Raw genomic sequence first — 12,141 nt, forward strand, 5'->3', positions numbered from 1 at the left:
TATGTGATGTTTATGTTTTATTCATTATGTAATTTTTATTTTGTAGTTTTTTGCATCCCTGAAGCAGCCTGAGGGCAAAACGTGGCCATGTCAGGTAACCTTTCCAATAAACCACTTCTCCTGCTACCCTCTTGTTCTATTTTCATTTCGTTTGTCTTTTTGATCTGCTTTCTTTTTGGTTTGCTATTTAATTGGCAGATATTTGCCTTTTTTTGTTTGTTTTTTTGTCTAGAATGTGAATATGGACAGTGTTCTTGTTATTGCAGGTTTAGTTAGAGAGTTATTTATTTTTTCTGCCTGTGTGCTTATTCCTATGCAGCCTTTTTCTGTTTTAGGTGTCCAGCCAATGAGAGCAGGTGTTTTGCAGATTCTGGCAACATGAGGATTCAGTATTTTTTCTAGGCAACCCTAGAACTCCTAGGTTGCCCTTTTGTTTCCTGCACCTGCTTGGAAACGTGGATCTTATGGCACTAGAGCCTTACAGAGATTTGGGAAAGTCAGTGGAAGGGGATGGAAGTGAAGGAGGGGTTTGATTTTTGAGGGATGATCTTGGTGGCAGCAGTGAGCTCCCCCAACGTAATTTAAGCTCCTGTTTTGCCTGCCAAACTTGTCTTCTTTGGTCATCTCCCACCTCTGACCATTCATCTCATAGGTAGAGCACCTATATTTTCCTGAATCAATCTGCCTATACCCCCATGGGAAGGCATCACAGGCACTTGTCATTTTTTACAAGGATTCAAGAGTCTGGGACCAGAACCAGAACTAAAAAGGTTGCTGACTGACACTGTGTGGTGGTCTGGGGAACCATTGTGCCTCAGAAGAGTCCAGGTAAATGAGAAGGAGATTATTTGGAACCGGGTATACCACCCAGGCTACAACTTTGCACCAGCTGAGGGACTAGTTACATCATAAGCAGAGGGGGATTTCATGTTGCTATCTAGTCCAGCAACACCCACTCACATTTTCAGAGCTTTCGTGCCTGACTGTTGGAAATTGACATTGAATGAACAATAATTAACATCTCTAAAAAGGTATTTTCAGTACTGGAGAGGAGAAGCAGATGACTGATGTATATAACTTGGCCACTTGTATATGGACTGTTCTGCTAATTATTTTTTGTTTGTTTCATCAATTGGAAAAAAAAAAGGTAAAGGGTTTGTTTTTCTTATTCTAGGTGACAACCAGTGTGTACTCCTTCATTTGTACAGCTAGAAGTCTAATGTTGTGCTTGCCTGGCCTGACAGGCTATTCCTGAGCCCAGCCCCGGCCCCAAATAAATTCTTTGTGTGCCTTTCTTCCCACCATCCCGGGCAGTGACCAGGCAGCCGTCTAGCCCACATCTAAAACCAGGGGGTAAGTATTTAGCATGGTTTACCCCTACGTATTTTTGATAATGTATCAATTTTAGTGATGTTTTAATGTAATTTGCATTTTTTGGAAAGAAGTTCTGGCTTTTTTTCAGTTTGTTAACCATTAAGAGCTAATTGTAACCGATGGTCTATAAAAACATGTATTATTATAGTTGCTAGAGGGTCTTTGGATGCTGTTTAGAAAGGAGCTACAGGTTTTGTCATCAGTGTGGATTTCTTATTGTAGTTGATCCTGTATTAACAAGTAATTTACAGTAATGACCTTGCAGCTGGCAAGCACTCCTGTCAGATCCGACTCTATTTCCCCGCGCAGAAAGAAACAACAACAGTGCTTTCGTACGAAACTCCAAAGCAGCTGGATGAGCGGGGGGGGGGGGGGGGGGGGGGGGGGGGGGGGGGGGGGAGTTGATATTCAGCCAGTATGGTGACCGTCCTAATTTAAGTGCTTAAATTAATCTGTATATTGTGTGCTGATATTTGTGCAATCGCTGTGCCGGCACTATCCGTTTAGTTTAGGTCTGCTATTTGGCAGGTCTCAGCTAAACATATCGCTTATCCGGAGAGGGGCTCATTATATAAGTGGGGACCTCTTTTTAGATGACCTGATCTGCATGCTACACACAACTAAGTCCCAAGCAGTTATTTATTTAAGTACATTATATTAGCAGAGTGAATATCCTCTGTACATCTCTATCAACCAGTTTTACCACACTTTCCACAGTTTGTTGTTAAAACAAAGGAGCATCAACATTGCTTGTTAACTTTTCAAAAGCAGCGATGTGCAAATCTTCATCGATCCGTTTTTTTTCATTTTTCATTTCCTTTTGTAACTTTTGTAACATTATGACTTTAAGAGTAGTCAAAACAATATTCAATATTTGATTCATTGCATTAGCTACTTAACTGACAGCAGATTTCTAAGCTAAGAGAGGTTCTCTCGGCTTAGAAATCAGCTGCCAGTTAAGTAGCTAGTGCGATTAATCAAATTTTGAATGTTGTTTTGACTACTCTTAAAGTCATAATGTTACAAAAGTTACAAAAGGAAATGAAAAATGAAAAAAAAAAGCAGATCGATGAAGATTTGCATATCGCTGCTTTTGAAAAGTTGGCCAACAACGTTGATGCTGTGAGTCTGATAATCCTTTATTTAAATAGTTTAATAACAAATTGTGGAGAGTGTGGTAAAACTGGGTGATAGAGATGTAGAGAGGATATTCACTCTGCTAATATAATGTACTTAAATAAATAACTGCTTGGAACTTAGTTGTGTGTATTATACTCATCCCTGCATGAAAAAGATTTTTTTGTCCTTTTAATTGGACTGATCTGCATGCATAACATCATCTGAGCACCCAGATTCAGTTATAGAATGCTAGTGCAGTACCTAAACTCTAGCGGCCGGTCGATATTCAAACAATTTAACCACTCAGAAATGGCTGCCGACCAGTTAAATCCAGGGTTGGTGCTAGGGTCTGTGGCGCCCCCTGCAAACTATCAGTTAGTGCCCCCCCCCCCCCCCCCCCCCCCCCCCCCCACCCCCCCGTCCAGCAACTCCTTTCTCTCTTCTCCCACCCCGCACCCTTTTTCAGCCCAGTACCTTAAAAGGTGAAGAACAAAAGTTGTTTTTTTTTACTCAACAACTTTTTAAATTTATTTGAAAGCTTTTAAAAATGGCTGCCGAGTCTTCCGGTGGCAGTCTCGGTGGCCATTCTGAAAACACGGAGGTGCCGCCCACGGCACAGAAAAGCAATGCAGAGACAGCGTAGCGGCAGCGGGCAGGAAAGAGTGGGATTCTTTCCTGCCCTCGCAGCCGCAGAGGCCACTACATCACCAGGGTGGGCAAGCCCTTCAAGATAGGACTATAGTGTGTGGGAGAGAGGGATTGTTGTATGCAGGAGGGGGATGGCGACAACGGTGGCAACTATGGTGGGGGGGGGGCAGTTAAGATGAATCCATTAGTAAACAGGATATCCTCACTGAAATTAATTTCAGTGAGGATATCCTGTTTACTAATGGGTTCATCTTAACTGCTGCTGTAACCTGCGTTGGGAAGTCTGGTGTTTATAAAGATTGGAAGTAAAATTAAACTCTCCTTTCATTGAGGCACATGGAATCACATCTTCACCTCATGTCATTTGTACAAATGGATTATTCTGTTTTGAGCATGTTTCAGGGACAAATGGTTTTCATAATTCAAAATAATAAAAGCAAATATTTTCTTTCATGCAGATCTCTCATTTGTTTAACTATAACTAAACGGGCTATAAGCCCCTAATGAAGTCCATTGATTTTCTTATATTTTGTCCTTGTGATGAGTGTCTCATACTGTGCCAAAACCTGCCCCCCCCCCCCCACCATAGTTGCCACCGTTGTCGCCGTCCCCCTCCTTCATACAACAATCCCTCTCTCCCACAAACTATAGTCCTACCTTGAAGGGCTTGCCCACCCTGGTGATGTAGTGGCCTCTGCGGCTGCGGGGGCAGGAAAGAATCCCACTCTTTCCTGCCTGCTGCCACTACTCTGTCTCTGCATTGCTCTTCTGTGCTGTGGGCGGCACCTCCGTGTTTTCAGAATGGCCGCCGAGACTGCCACCGGAAGACTTGGCAGCCATTTTTAAAGCATAGTGGCGCTGCCTGCAGTGCAGCAGAGCAAAGGAAAGATGAAGTAGCAGCAGCGGGCAGGAAAGACTAGGATTCTTTCCTGCCCCCGTAGCCACAGAGGCCACTACACCACCAGGGCGGGCCCTGGTTTTCAAGGTAGGTCTTGGGAGAGCTGTAGTGTGTGGTGGCAGTGGCCAGTGAAGCACAGCGCAACAGGTAAGCATGGCAGTTTCTGGCGCCCCTTGAATGTTGGTGTTCCTCTAGCGTGCATACCCTGCTTACCGTGTTCCACCGGCCCTGGTTAAATCACTTGTTTTTGGCTATCTGGTCATTTTCCATGGCACTTAATTAGTTATTTTTGCTGAAAATGACTGGTTAAGGAAGATAGAATTCAAAAGCAGCTAACGTGGGCAGAGTTGGGTAAAGTGCCGATATTCAGCCCTTCACAGTTTAAATCAAGCCACATAAATAGCAGTTCTATCCTTAAGCAGTTTGGCTTATGCGGTGAGGGGCTGAATATTAACTTACCTGGCTATGTGTTAGTTGGCTCCAAAACCCCCCAGATATTTAATGCTGCAGCCTGGACAAGGCCCGGCATTGGCTATCTGGGAATAATGCTGGTGGCGGGAAGCACAATGCTCACCACTGGTGGCTGAATATCGGGGAGTAGGTGCCTGCTGTTACCCCAGCCATAGACCTAGAAACAGAGAAAAATGTAGACAGATAAAGACCATATGGCCTATCCAGTCTGCCCATCCATGCCATCTACTCTCCCTATTACTCCCTTAAAGATCCTATGTACTTGTCTCAGGCTCTCTTGAATTCAGATACTGTTTCCATTTCCACTGGGAGGCTGTTCCACAAATTCACCACCCTTTCCAAAAAAAATTATTTCCTTAGGTTACTTCTGAATCTATCCTCTTTCACCTTCATCCTATGCCCCCTCATTCCAAAACTTCCTTTCAAATGAGAGAGACTCGCCTCCTGTGCGTTTATGCTGTGTAGGTATTTAAATGTCTCTATCGTATCCCCCCTCTCCTACCTTTCTTCCAAAGTATACATATTGAGATCTTTGTCTATCCCTATACACTTTATGACGAAGACCCCAACCATTTTAGTAGCCTCCCTGTGGACCAACTCTATCCTGTTTATATCTTTTTGAAGGTGCGATCTCCAGAATTATATATAATCTCCCCCCCCCCCCCCCCCCCGATATTCAGCGTTATTTAACCAGCCAGAAGGCTGTTGATTAAATAGTGCTTAACTGGCTATTTGCCAATATTCAGTGGGAGATAACTGGCTACCCTTGATCAGTTTAAAGATAATTGGATAAGTCTGAATATCGACTTAGCTGGTTATCTTTAAACCGGCCAAAAATAAACCGGATATTCAATGCCAATCACTGGAAAATAGCCCGGCCTTGAATATCCGGGCTCAGCACTGACCGCAGAAGTTAGCCAGTCTAACTCCCGTGTTCTGAATATCAGCCCCAATATTCTAAATGAGGTGTCACCAGAGTCTTATACAGGGGCATCATCACTTCCTTTTTCCTACTGGCCATTCCTCTCCCTATGCACCCAATCATCCTTCTAGCTTTCGCCATTGCCTCTTTGGTCACCTTAAGATCATCACATACGATCACACCCAAGTCCCGCTTCTCTTTGGTTCACAAAAGTTCTTCTCCCACTAAACTGATGTATCTATGGACACCTGAATGCAGCAAGGGCATGCTTATCATACAACATTCTGAAAGCAGCGAGCATGAAAGGCAACAGTGCCATGGTGCTGACCATGGTTTACCCATGTGAATATCCACATTATATTTATGCACTATCCTCCCAATTCTATATATGGCGCCTTAAGGTGTGAGAATTAATTTGGCTACATGGCCAAATTGCGCACACAACTTAACTGATTGACAAGCTAATCAGCGCCGATAATCGGTACCTAACAACCAATTAGCGGCACTAATTGGCTTTAATTAGAATTTACATGCACAACTTTCTAGGCATATTCTATAATATGGTGCGCGTAAATTCCAATGCGCACAATTGAAAAGAGGGTGTGGCCATGTGCATGGAATGGGCATGTTATGGCCATTTCAAAAAACTATGCACACTATTACAGAATACACCCGATCCACGCCTAAGTTAGGGGCAGGTATTTAGGCCTGGTTTTAGGTGGGCGTAGTTTATAGAATCACGCTAATCCTGTGGTTTTACGGTGCCGATTTTTAAGGCACCATATATAGAATTTCCCCTCATGCCACTTACACACACCCTTACAGAACTGCGCTTAGCTGTTTTGCTGCCATGTATGTGCATTAGTGTACACCTACCCACGAAAGTGCAGCTATTCTGAACATTCATGCCCACCAGTGGCACGTAAATGCATGCAGTTATGGAATTGCCTTTATAGTGACAGAATATCACTACCATCCAGATAACCTTTTCGCCTGCCCCCACATCTAACCCATCCTCTTTATTATTGGGTCATTCAATGATTTAATTGGTCCATATAGGCATTGATAGTTAAAGCAATTTAAATTGAAATTGCTTGTCTGGGGCTAGCCGAGCGTTTAGAGTGACACTTAACCAGATAGTGCCACTGAAAATGCCGGGTGGAATCAAGCCAGTTAAGTGCCAACATTCAGCCCTTAACCAGCTAGGATAACCGCATAAATAGGACAGCATAAAACACAGTCCTATCTTTATGTTCTTCATCGTAGCCAGTTAAGCACAGGTAGAGAGGAATGGACCGATATTTGGCAACTAAGGTTTAAGCCCAAAAAATGCAGGGTCATGCACTTGGGTCGCAAAAATCCAAGGGAACGGTACAGTATAGGGGGTGTAGTGCTTCAGTGTGCGAAGGAAGAGCGGGACTTGGGGGTGATTGTGTCTGACGACCTTTCAAACAGTTAGAAAAAGCGATGGCCAAAGTCAGAAGGATGCTTGGGTGCATAAAGAGAGGCATGACCAGCAGGAAAAAGGAGGTGATGTATACACTGGAAGAGAGGAAGGCGAGAGGAGACATGATAGAAACGTTTAAATATCTCAAGGGCATTTATGTACAGGAAGAGAGCCTTTTTCAAATGAAGGAGAGCTCTGGAATAAGGGGGCCTATGACAAAGTTAAGAGGGAATAGGCTTAGGAGTAATCTAAGGAAGTACTATTTCACAGAAAGAGTGGTGGAGGCGTGGAATGGCCTCCCGGTGGAGGTTGTGGAGTCGAGGACTGTTCCAGAATTTAAAAAGGCATGGGATAAGCATGTGGGATCGCTTAGGAACAGGAAGAATTAGGGGTTACAGAGGATGGGCAGACTGGATGGGTCATATGGCCTTTATCTGCCGTCATGTTTCTATGTTTCTATCTCACTTAACCAGCTAGGTTTTATCCGGCTGCATATGCAATGCTGGTGCCCTGACATGACCAGGCCCATAATTGTTCAAATTAAATGGATAGAATAATTATGCATTCTCTGGCTGCTGCTTCACACATAATTGCCTATAAATATCAGCTTGCAGTCACTTTAGACAAAGGGGGACCAACTACTTGCCCGGTCCATCATGACACCCACAGTCCTGGTGCTGGGCAGTTGATTCCTGCTGGGACCTGACAGAGGCTTGGAAGCAGGAGAGGGTAGGTGCCAAGTTTTCTGCATTCCCTGACCATAGGTATTCTGAGAGCTCTTTTCTATCCAGCCACATTGGTTTTCTTTTGAGGCTCTTCCTTTTCCTCCTGTTTTTATTTAAACTTAAATTTTATCTGTTGGCTCCAGTCAGCCAGAACAAAGAGTGAGCTTTCCTTCAGTAATGTAAATATTTAATTTCCCTGAAGGCATCAATGTAAATTACAGGTTTAAACCTAGGGCAAATAGTGCCCTGGCCAAAATCATTGATGGTGCATTCCTTCCACCCCAAGGTCCTTGGTATGGATAGGTAGGGTGGGGGTGTCTCAAGTTTTCTTTCCATCCTACTGGTGGTGAATCTAGTTCTTAGTTCTGGAGACATATTACAAATGGTGTTTCTAGACAGATGTATTTGGTGGAGAAAATAGGCATGGAAGGAATCAGGCAACGTGACATTTCCATGCATCAAAACCACCCTCATAGCACAATCCCTGTCATGACTTTTAAAATAGCCATGAAAGTCTATACAAGAAAAAGCCTCAAGGGCCCTCTGTGCATACAAAATCCTTTTATTTTTATTCTATTTTTTATTTTTAGTTAACAGTTGGTTTAAAAAAATTTTTTGGGTTATAGCTTCAAAACATTTTTTTTGGTTATAGCTTCAGATATGATGCTGTCTTTATCTGTTAGCAAATGTCATTTAGACATTTGTTACTGTTATCTCACTTTTATTCCTATTACTCATAATTTTACTATTAGTTTTCGCTATCATTCATTTTGTATTATTATTTTTTGTTTCATTTTTCATTTTTCATTTTTATTTGTTTAGTTTTTGTGTTCAGTTTTCTCTTTTTACCCCATGCAACTTTGGAGGAACATATGTATATTTTATTATTATTATTATTATTATTATTATTATTTTCTAATATTTATTTTTATGCCTTTAGTTTTTGTGCTCATTCTTTCTACCCCGTGTAATTTTGGAGAAACATCTGTATACGTCAATTTGAAGGTATGTCATATTTGAATAACCTTATTTGTGCTTGTTTACTACAGTAGTGATGTTAAAGCAAAACGAATGCAATTTTTTAAAATAGATTTATTCCGTTCAGTGCCTTTTTATTACATATAAATTCACACTATATATATAGTTTTAATATAAGTATTCATGTATGTGGCTTTGGATGTTTGAAACAGCATCATAACATTTTCACGCCTATATTATGCAGCTTTGGCTTTTATTGTTATTTTGGATTATTTCAAATCGTCGCACCTCTATTTTTTGTAATGATTTGTGATATCACATGTTTTTAGATTTTTATGGTTTTAATTGTGTTTCAATATCACTATTATATGTTTTGTACAGATTTTTGTAGAAAATTTTTTTTGATGTGTTTTTATATTATATAATTTTATCTTGTTTTGTTTTAGACCCCCGAGGAAGGCCTTTTTGGCTGAAACACGGACCGTGTAGTATCCTAATAAAACTATTTTGGTGCTCTTACTATTTGCGGTCTCCAGTCTGGTCCTTTTGGTTTATTCCGCTCTTCTTGTGGTTGCATACAAAACCCAAGCCAGTTTCAAACACCTACTGGACATCAGGAATTTTGTTTATGGCAGAACAGGGGGGTAGGGTTGGCAGGAGGTAGGGGAGCCACCAGACTACCAGGACTTTTTGGCTTTGTCAGAGGTAGGTAAGAGGATTCGATTGGTTCAGTTCAGGGGGAGTGCAGCTACTAGACAACCAGGGCATTTTGGTTTAATGTCAGGTGGGAGGGGGATCAGATCACTTCAGTTCATGAGAGATGGAGGGGAGCTGCTAGACTACTGGGGCAAAGGGGCTGATGCAGACATAGGAGCCAGCTCTGTGGGTGCTGTGGGTGCTTGAGCACCCCCAATATTGAGAAAAATTCCTTGTATGGTTCCAGGGAGGGGTTATTTCCATTGGGCTTAGCACCCCCCAATAATTTTGAAAAGTGGGCTCCTATGGATGCAGACCTAGTGACTTTTTTTTTTAAATGTCCCCCTTCCTGTCTGTACGTGAACCAATCACTATTCATGCACTGAAAGGAAGGGGAGCATTTTGCAATGAGCTGTGGATTACTGCCACAAGTTTAAGTGGCAGTAATTTGCATGCTTATTGATTACTGCGTCTTGGTAGTAATGTTTTGCAGATAACATGTTAGAAGCAGTGCAGTTAGGAACTCTAATGCGTGATTTTCTGCATTAGCCCCAGAGTCAGATAACCTTATTAGCATGACAGTTTTGCATGCTTTATATCCGCCCAAAATTGAAAAATACTAATATGAAATCCATGGGGCCCACGATCTCAAATTTACTTTTCATTTCAAAACTTGCAGAATCTATTATCTTGGAGCAGTTGGCGGATTTCTTGATCAGAATAGTATTTTGAATCCTTTTCAGACCAGCTTTAGGAAAGGTAACAGTACAGAGACTGTGCTCATTGGTCTTGTATGAATGTTTTACTTTCCTATTGAATACTGTAGTTCATTTTTTATTTCACTTGTAAACCACCTTGATCTATCCATTAGTTTAAGCAGTATATCAAATTAGGAATGAATGAATAAATAAATTCAGCAAAATTTGGCTCAGACTATTACTGTAGCGCTCATATCAGTAGATCTGACAGGATGCTATTAGTTATGCTTTGTTACTTAATCGGTTATGGGAAGTGGTGTGCTGGTAAATTTTTAACAACAGGCTCTCTCCCCGGCTATAGCCAGCCCTGTAAATGAGTTGGTATTAATCTGATATGCATAGTATTCTATTATCCCATGCATGCATTTACATAAATATATTTGTATGTATGTATAGATTTTCTAATATTTATGTATAATGACGTTTTTATATATATGTATATATTTCATTCTTCTTTTTTGGTTTCTTATGGAAGTGTATTTTTATGTATTTTTATGTATGTATAAGATTGCATAATATTTTTCTGATTGTTTATTGTAATGTGTTTAATGCAGACCCCTGATGCAGGTGCGGTAGCACCGAAACACGGCCCGTGTCGGGTCTTCCTCCAATCAAATTCCATTATTAAAGGATTTTTTTATATGAAAGAATTGTGTTCCCTGTGTTTTTAAAGGCCCTTTGTGCTGTTTTTCTGCTTGGACTTTTTTTGTACTTAGCTCCCTCTCTTTGTTACAAGAATCCTTTGAGCCATTTGAGAACTGTACCTCCTACTCCGAAGTATTCTAGTATGTGTAATAGTATTCCATGATTAACCATGTCGAAGGCGCTGGACATGTCGAATTGTAGGAGGAGTATGTTATTACCAGTTGCAATTGCTTGTTTGAACTAGTTCATTGCGGACACTAGTACAGTTTCGGTGCTATGATTTGACCGAAATCCTGATTGAGACTCATGTAGAATGGAGTGTTTATTTAGGTATCCAGTGAGTTGTTTCATCACTATGCCTTCCATGAGTTTGGCTATGAGCGGAATAGATGCTACTGGGCGATAATTGGTTAGGTCCATTGTGCTTTTCTTAGCATCTTTTGGCAGCGGAGTAAGTAGGATGTTTCCTTTATCCGTGGGAAAGAGACCATTTTTAAGCCTGTGGTTTTACATGATTTGTGAGGTCTTTTTTGAATTGTTTGGGGCGGATCTTATTAGGTTAGTAGGGCAAATGTTTAGTTTGCATTGTGACTTGGCGTATTTTCCAAGCCATTGTGAAATTTCATCTGATGATAACATGTCAAAGTTGGTCCATGATCGATCTGCTGGGCATTCCCTGGATTTCAGAGCTAGACATTCGAGGATGTTTGTGTACTCAGTGATGTTGGTAGGTATTATTTTTTTTATTACATTTGTACCCCGCACTTTCCCACTCATGGCAGGCTCAATGCGGCTTACATGGGGCAATGGAGGGTTAAGTGACTTGCCCAGAGTCACAAGGAGCTGCCTGTGCCTGAAGTGGGAATCGAACTCAGTTCCTCAGTTCCCCAGGACCAAAGTCCACCACCCTAGCCACTAGTTCGCAAGATTGGTTGCAGATGGGGTGTCTATGTTATTACAGGTAACCAATGTAGTATTTAGGAGTTTGTTTACGAGTGAGAAGAGTTTATGTGTATCCTTGTAGTTTGGACCTATTATGGTTTTGTAGTACGTTCTTTTAGTTTGTCTGATAGTGTATTTGTATTTTCTTTGTAACTGTTTCCAGTCTTTGAGTGTGTGTTCGTCTTTTTTCTTGCTTCATGCTCTTTCTAATCTTCTGACCTGTGTTTTTAGTTCTTTCAATTCTTCATTAAACCATAGTATTGAGTTTTTTTCTATGTGAGGTTCTGGATTGAAGTGGTGCTATATTGTCTAGTATTGTTCTGCATCTGTTGTCCCATTCTTGGAGAAATTAGTTGTTCACTCTTTTAATACTTACAGGACACACCATGAAGTTACTAAATAGCACATTTAAAACAAATCAGAAAAAAATATTTTTTCACTTAATGCACTATGACTAGCTGACCTAGCTAGAAGTGATCATTTTTGCTGTGCTGACCTTTCAGGGGTAAGTACAAGCC

General features: G+C 41.3%; 1 long non-coding RNA gene across 2 annotated transcripts; it reads left to right on the forward strand.

Moving 5' to 3' along the window:
- The first annotated feature begins 642 nt into the window (after positions 1–642).
- Positions 643–10,629, forward strand: LOC115471402. 2 transcript variants are annotated; one of them, XR_003942321.1, is made up of 6 exons: positions 643–828; positions 1,175–1,353; positions 8,545–8,609; positions 9,029–9,287; positions 9,958–10,037; positions 10,591–10,629. It is a non-coding gene; the product is annotated as an uncharacterized LOC115471402 (long non-coding RNA). The 2 variants fall into 2 exon arrangements; XR_003942320.1 differs by lacking the exon at positions 643–828 and adding an exon at positions 950–1,031.
- The last annotated feature ends 1,512 nt before the right edge of the window (positions 10,630–12,141 follow it).

The sequence above is a fragment of the Microcaecilia unicolor genome, chromosome 5, assembly GCF_901765095.1.
Source record: "Microcaecilia unicolor chromosome 5, aMicUni1.1, whole genome shotgun sequence".
Classification (NCBI taxonomy): Eukaryota; Metazoa; Chordata; class Amphibia; order Gymnophiona; family Siphonopidae; genus Microcaecilia; species Microcaecilia unicolor.